The sequence below is a fragment of the Helicoverpa zea genome, chromosome 31, assembly GCF_022581195.2.
Source record: "Helicoverpa zea isolate HzStark_Cry1AcR chromosome 31, ilHelZeax1.1, whole genome shotgun sequence".
NCBI classification, from domain to species: Eukaryota; Metazoa; Arthropoda; class Insecta; order Lepidoptera; family Noctuidae; genus Helicoverpa; species Helicoverpa zea.
The window spans coordinates 12,830,977-12,839,136 of record NC_061482.1 but is presented as its reverse complement, the minus strand read 5'-3'; the positions used below and the strand labels follow the sequence as shown (position 1 = coordinate 12,839,136).

Here is an 8,160-nt window from a genome sequence, read left to right as displayed (position 1 = left end):
AATTCTTCGGTAGCTAACAAGTACTTCTCTGGCCACTCAAGTCGCGGAATTCCATTCAAAATGCCTTGAGTTTGTTGGATTACCATGATCCTAGATGCTATCTCTATGCAATGTCATCTTTTGCTACTATTTCATTGTAACTTATTTATTCATAGTAGGTAGGTATATCTACGTGTAAATTAAATTAAATAGTCAATGGTCAATTTAATCGCGCGTAATGACGATAAGTACCTACATCTCCCATACCTCTCCGTACTTACTAAGTGCTCGATCAAATTGTCGGCCGACAAAAAGTGTGCAGTGTGCGAGACTCTTTGTCGAAGTGTGTCCCCGCAGTGTGGCGCGCACCTTATAAAAGCCAAACCTATAAATCATTTCGTCTGTCGCGAGCCGATGTTGTGTACCTAACCTACGCGTACAGGTGAGTGCTAGATTTAAACTGCACTTGCGCAGTCAAGGGCTGCCATCAATCAATAGGAATCGCGATTCGGCCCGGAAGCTGCAAGCTCGCCCGGCCACTGAGTCTCGAGCAGCCGACCTTGCTGTACGGGTTAACCTCTGCTGTCCATCTACTTACCAAGTAAGTACCTCACTTAGTGCCTTGCATCTAAATGACAATTAGTGACACTATAGCACGCAATACTGATTTTTGCAACATTTTGAGCGATTTGCCCCAAATAATAGATAGCCTAATTAGGATTTTTAATGCTCGGATTTGATCCAATTAATCCACATGACCTGGCTCGGCGCCCTTGCCCTGCATTGCCCTGCACTGAGCTGCTTGTGCGACTTGTAGTAACTTAGCGGTAATATTGTTTCCAGTTGCGATGACTACTCCGAGGGAGGCTGGGACGCGGCTGGTCATCGTCACCGACTCGCCGTTCAAGGATATGCAGAACATGCAGCAGCCGACGGATGTGACGATGTGGTGCATCTGTGAGGTGTGCGGCCTCCGCATACACCCCATACATGGCTACCACACCACCTCCAGCGGTTCTGCCCCTGCCAACTAAATGCGCTGCATTTGGCTCAGAGCGGTTATTATATTAATTTCGTCTTAGTCTCTCTCTAACCCTTAGATTGTCCTAATATAAAGAATTATTGTATCAACCTACCTTAGAGAACCACTTTCTATTAAACCCTCTTTAGTTTGAGGCGTTGTTTTATTTAATTACCTGAATTGAAAATGTTCTAAGTACCTACGTATGTAGGTCATGCAACCGTAAGTCATAAATATCATGTCGAAAAACACTATCTGTATTCAGCAATTTCCTTGTTCGATAGTGATGAGTTTAGTTCTAGAGCTGATAGCCTGAGACTGCCAGCCTTCCGTTGTGTAAATATGAAATGGATGATTAATTTTAATTACATAGTTAGGTAAACAGTTCTTAACTACATCCTTCTTACACTGAGTGGGATTGGGATACATTGATAACAAAGAAGTTTGTCCAGAAAATTTTTATTTTCTTTTAGAAATAGATAGGTAAAAGCCATATAACCAAATAGAACCCAGGGGCCCGATTCTCCTAAGTGAATAATGTCAAAATTGAATAGAAATTGAATCGCAATAACAGTTTTAACCTTAGCGGGCATTCTGCTACTAATATATGACCAATCGTATTCCAACGACATTCGATTGGTTTGCGATTGGTTTCCTATTTTGGTGATTTTGGTCTATACGGTAGTTTGCTCTACAATCATATTGCAATTGTAAATCATTTGCAGACAAAATGATTCATTATTAGATGACAGAAAAGGATAAAAACGTTTATTTCAAAGAAAAAAAATAGCGGAATGCCACATACGCTTCAATCGTAATTGAGTCGTAATTGGATCTCAGTCGATTGTGAATCTTATGTCGCTTAGGTAAAATTAGAAGAATCGGACCCCAGTAGTCCGTCTGAATAGGCGCTTAACTAAGAGGTAAATACTAATCAGTCTTGATAGAACTTAATACAAAAATCAATCTAACAAATAAAAAGTACTGGCTGAAATCGTTCCATTGGTTATGTAATCAGTTTATACAAGTCATCCTTAGTAATATTATAAATGCGAAAGTAACTCTGTCTGTCTGTCTGTCTGTTACCTACGCTTTCACGTCTAAACCACAGAATTGACTTTAATGAAATTTGGTACACAGATAGAGTTAACCTTAAGAAAGAATAGGATAGTTTTTATCCCGGACTTTTGAAGAGTTCTTTTGGAAACGCGATATAACCGAACTTGATGCGGGCGAAGCAGCGAGCGGAAGCTAGTGAAACATAAAATTAAGGTAAAAAAATCTTTAAAAACAAGCTTCTAGCAAAGAACTGTCACTGGCACAGTTCAGCAAGGCGGAAAATCGGTGTCCTTTTGGGGTGGCATTATGATTGGAGCTAGAACGCCTTTGATTCCGTATCGGGACTTCATGAGAGCAGACATGTACAAAGCAGTTGCTATTGATGATATCGTCAGACAATTCCGAGTAAAGGGCACCAATTTGTACTGGTCGATGATAATGCGCCCGCACATGCTGCTTGCTCTTCAAGAATACGGTATCACACGATTAGACTGGCCTGATGGCTCGCCCGACTTAAACCCAATAGAGCACGCGTGGGATGCTCTTAAACGAGCAGTTTGGAACCGTGAGCCACGTCCCCAGACAATTCCAGAGCTCAGGGAAGCCGCTATTGAAGAATGGAATAGGTTACCCCCGGAAATGCTGGATAACTTAATCCTCAGCATGCCCAGGAGGATCTTCGCATGTGTTCGAGCCAGGGGAGGAGTTATTTTCTATTGAACTTACACCTTTTAATAAAAACAGTCTTTTTCTTTCTATGAAATTTCTATCACAATTATATTATGGCTCAATTTTTTAAAATAAATAATAAAAAATAGTTTTATATTTAAATTTCAATCAGGGTATTCCTATTTTAAAGAAAGCATACAACATAGACTTTTTCTTGATAAAGTTAAATTTAAAGAATTATAGGAGCCTATATGCTATTGATCGCAAACTTTTTCTGATGTGTGTACCTACATTGCAAGTTAAATAAAAGCTTGTAATATTAGTAGGTATGCAGTAGTTTATATTTTATGGAACAAACATACAAAAAATGTTTCCTCTTCATAAAATTATTATTTATTTACTATAGGTACAGTACCTACAGGAACAAGATTGTGCTAATTTTACTTAGCGACATACGAGTCATCGATTCAATCACGACTCAATTACGCTTGAAGCGTATGTGGCATTCCGCAATTTTTCTTTTAATAATAATAATCAATTTTTAGAATTTGTCGACATGTTGGATAGACTATAAGAAGGCCTACGACTCGGTCCCCCATGCATGGCTTAGGAGGGTACTGGAGTTGTATAAAATAAATACAACTCTACGCGCCTTTCTTGCGTCATGTATGGAGCAATGGAGAACGGTTCTTCACTATCCAGGATGTAGACAAATTGAAGGGACCGGCGATCCTATTAAGATCGAGCGGGGAATATTCCAGGGTGACAGTTTGAGTCCACTTTGGTTTTGCCTGGCCTTGAACCCTTTGAGCACATTGCTAGAGGGTTCGGGGCTGGGCTATCCTTTGCGGAGAGGGGGTCAGGTTATATCCCATTTGCTTTATATGGATGATCTGAAACTGTTTGCCACTACAGAACTGCAGCTGATGAAGCTACTGAAGATCACTGAAAATTTCAGTAGTTGCATCAGGATGGAGTTCGGTGTGGACAAATGTGCAGTCATGCATGTAAAGCGAGGGGGAATTGTGGAATCTGAGGGAGTACAACTCTCAGATTCCATAAACCTGAGATCACTCTCCGCAAACGATACATATAAATACTTGGGTATGGCGGAGGGGTTAGGCATCAATGTGGCTGTCATGAAACAGTCATTACGGGAGCGTTTCTTTGGCCGCCTGAATAAGGTCCTAAAAAGTTCCTTATCAGGCGGCAACAAGGTTCGCGCCTATAATAGTTGGGTCATGCCAGTCCTGATGTACTCCTTCGGCATACTCAAATGGACTCAAACTGAATTGGATGCCTTGGATAGGAGAGTCCGCACACTGCTGACCGCAGAACGAATGCATCACCCACGATCGTCGGTGATGAGACTGTACATCCCACGGAAATGTGGAGGCCGAGGCTTTTTAAATGCAAAGACGCTCCACAACCGTGAGGTGTGCAGTCTCAGAGAATATCTTCTCAAAAGCGACGTGGGTATGCATCGTGATATGGTAGCAGTGGACAAAGGACTCACCCCGCTATCGTTGGCAAATGAGAACTGGCGCAGACCTGTGGTACTAACTACCCATGATCGCAAGGAGGTATGGCAGAGCAAACAGCTACACGGACGCTTCTTCGGGGCTCTTCATGGCCCCGATGTAGACTTCAATGCGTCCGTATCTTGGCTACGCTTCGGTGACTTGTTTGGAGAAACCGAAGGGTTTGTATGTGCAATTATGGACGAAGTTATCCTTACGAATAACTACCGGAGATATATCGTGAAAGACGGGACGGTTGACATATGTCGGGCATGTCACCATCCGGGTGAGTCTATCAGACATATTATATCTGGTTGTTCTCGTTTGGCTAATGGTGAATATTTGCACAGACATAACCAAGTGGCCAAGATTATCCACCAGCAGCTTGCTCTGCAATACAACCTTGTAGACCTTGAGGTACCGTACTACAAGTATGCGCCCGACCCAGTTCTCGAAAAGGACCATATCACGTTGTACTGGGATCGATCTATCATCACTGACAGGACTATTGTAGCCAATAAGCCTGATATTGTGGTGATAGATCGATCAGCGCGCCGCGCGATGATAGTCGATGTCGCCGTTCCGCATGACGAGAACCTTGTGAAAGCTGAGAAAGAGAAACAAATAAAGTATCTCGACTTAGCGCACGAGGTTGTCGCCATGTGGAGTGTCGACACGGCTGTTGTTGTGCCGATTGTCGTTACGGCCAATGGTTTAATAGCCAAGAGCCTCGACGAACACCTCAGGAGGCTCTCGTTGGGCGGCTGGATCAAGGGACTGATTCAGAAGGCAGTACTCCTTGATACGGCACGTATTGTGAGGAGGTTTCTGTCTCTGGGACCCTAACCACCGGTACCTTGGACCCTGTGCCCGATATCGGTGGCAACCTATTTTTTATATTTTTAAATGTTTTTTATTTTTATATTTAATATTTAAAAATGTAAATTATATGCTGGAAAATAAATAAATACCATCAATTTTTATTCAGATAATACAATCCATTTTGTTGTTGGAAGTCGTGGTGGCCTAGTGGGCAAAGAACCAACCTCTCGAGTGTGAGGGCGCGGGTTCGATTCCAGGTCAGGCAAGTACCAATGCAACTTTTCTAAAAGTTTGTATGTACTTTCTAAGTATATCTTAGATACCAATGACTGTGTTTCGGATGGCACGTTAAACTGTAGGTCCCGGCTGTCATTGAACATCCTTGGCAGTCGTTACGGGTAGTCAGAAGCCAGTAAGTCTGACACCAGTCTAACCAAGGGGTATCGGGTTGCCCGGGTAACTGGATTGAGGAGGTCAGATAGGCAGTCGCTTCTTGTAAAGCACTGGTACTCAGCTGAATCCGGTTAGACTGGAAGCCGACCCCAACATAGTTAGGGAAAAAGGCTCGGAGGATGATGATGACAATCCATTTTGTTAGTAAACACACCAATTAAAAATTTCTATATATGTATTCATGTCATGACAATACACAAAATACAATTAATAAAATAATAAAAAACGACCCACACAACTCAATCTACTTCTGGGGCCCGATTATGTTAAGTTAATAATAATGTCGTATTCCGGCCCGTATTGTGAGGAGGTTTCTGTCTCTGGGACCCTAACCACCGGTACCTTGGACCCTGTGCCCGATATCGGTGGCAACCAATTTTTTATACTTTTAAATGTTTTTTATTTTTATATTTAATATTTAAAAATGTAAAATATATGTTCAAAAATAAATAAATGACAAAAATGTCGTATTCCAACGACATTCGATTGGTTTGCGATTGGTCTGCCATTTTGGTGATTTTGGTCTACACGGTAGTTTGCTCTACAATTATATTGCAATCGTACATCATTTGCAGACAATATGATTCATTATTATTGAATCACAGAAAATGATAAAAACGTTTATTTAAAAGAAAAAAATAGCGGAATGCCACATACGCTTCAATCGTAATTGAGTCGGGATTGGATCTCAGTCGAATGTGAATCGTAGGTATGTCGCTTTTGATTCAATTATTATGAATCATATTGTCTGCAAATTATTTACGATTGCAATATGATTGTAGAGCAAACTACCGTATAGACCAAAATCACCAAAATGGCAGGCCAATTGCAAACTAATCGAAGGTCATTGGTATACGATTGGTCTTATATTAGTGGCAGATAGAATGCCCGCTAAGGTTAAAACTGCTATTGCGATTCAATTTCTATTAAATTTTGACATTATAAACTTAGGAGAATCGGACCCCAGTAACGCAGTTGCTACAATGCCGTCTAAAAGGTTTCTTTAAACTATTTTTCTTAAATCTCAGGCACAAAACTTCCCAGTCCATGCTTTCTTAAGGCGATCCCCAGACTGTCAGTATAACGACATTCATTGTGCAAAGACCCTCATGGTTAATATCAAACATTCCGCAATCTTTTTTAAGATATATGAATAATTTTTAGCGACCGAAGATTTCTTATTTTTGTCTAGGGAGCTCGTAATAAAGATTTTAACTCAAAAATCTGAATTCGAAAAGACATTCCAGTTGTATGAGGCCGCCCTCAGTAAAAGTTGGTATTCACTTCAGATTCTTTCGCATCCTTCTATATAATCTATGGTCTTAGTTCGATTTCGTTCATTCGTTCTTGTTCTTCCGCCGTCAAAAACTGAAGTTGCGTCAACAACTCACGCTCGCTTGACGTGAACCGACGTTTGCAAGTTCGCTGCGACTAGAATTGTTTACAAAAATAAAGTTTGCTTAAAACATCAATTATTTTAACTTTCGAAGTGTAACTAGTTTATAGCTGGTGAGTCGGCGGTGCTGAAAATTTTTATTCGAGGACACCCGATGGACTAAAGCCGCGGTAAGTTTTTTGTAAAAATTCGAACAGATGGTGAAAACGATTGTTGTTAGCATTGCACAATAAATTGCACTTTGTTTTCTAGTACTTGTTGATGTTTATTGGTCTTTAAAATAATACGGGGGTGAATATGGACCTTGAGTTGGAGAAATGCTATAAGTACCTACTCATCTTTGACATTACCAAATTCGTATGGTTATGATTTCGTGAGTGCAATAGTTCGTGAGCAGCAAGTTCATACTGAAAACAAGCCATAGATGACAAATGTATGTGCACCCTACCCACATGAAAAAAAAAGAATCCTTTACATTACCTTGTAGTTTGATTAAGTGTGTCTTTTGTGGATGTTATAAAGAGTTAAAACAGTCTAATAGTTACCGAAACACAACATGAACACTGAAGAAGTACATATTATTAATTGTTATATTTGATTTATTTTAAGCTGCCTGTGAAAATTGTATTTGTTTGGATTGCGAATTATTTCTATGCTAGCTGCTTGCACTTCAATTTTATTCACTAACTAAATGCTTGCGTAAGGGTAAAACTGGCAAAACAAAACTTGAGAGAACTGAACCAAATTTCATCTCTGTTATATTCTCTTATTGAATGCTATGGCTAGCGACTGAGTTCCAAATCCTAAGTTAAATGCAATTCCAATTAAAGTATATTAATAGGTCATGTCGGTAATCAGATTCATCGTATTGATATTTTACACATATGTATCCGTGTACTTAAGGTTATTATTCTTTAACATAATGAAAAGCTTGTAATTATATGTGAATAACAAATGCTATGCTGTATATCATGTGTGGGAAATAGTTCCCGAGGGATTAGGGTGACACAGGGTGAATGCTAGCGATTACATAATCTTATATTAAAAAGTGAATTGCTGTTTGTTAGTCTCACAAAAACTCCAGAGTGTCTGGATCAAACGGCACGATACCATCTCGAATTTTGCCAAACCCGGACAAACATTAAAAAAACCCGGACATTTGCCGTAAATCGCATTTTTTTCCCGAATGAGTACGATTTTTTTAAACAAAATAATACCTAGTTTGTAATCCATTTACTATT

General features: G+C 40.1%; 1 protein-coding gene and 1 long non-coding RNA gene across 4 annotated transcripts in view; both read left to right on the top strand.

The window, feature by feature from the left end:
* Window positions 1–466: 466 nt before the first annotated feature.
* On the top strand, window positions 467–1,154 carry LOC124645391. The gene is made up of 2 exons (XR_006986217.1): window positions 467–580; window positions 823–1,154. It is a non-coding gene; the product is annotated as an uncharacterized LOC124645391 (long non-coding RNA).
* Window positions 1,155–6,910: 5,756 nt separating this feature from the next.
* The window catches only part of LOC124644985 (RING finger and SPRY domain-containing protein 1-like), a 29,910-nt gene continuing 28,660 nt past the window's right edge, over window positions 6,911–8,160 (top strand). For all 3 annotated transcript variants that reach the window (XR_006986131.1, XM_047184686.1, XM_047184685.1), the window contains exon 1: window positions 6,911–7,089. The gene's annotated coding sequence lies outside the window, so the exon portion shown is untranslated. The remainder of the gene's footprint in view (window positions 7,090–8,160) is intronic.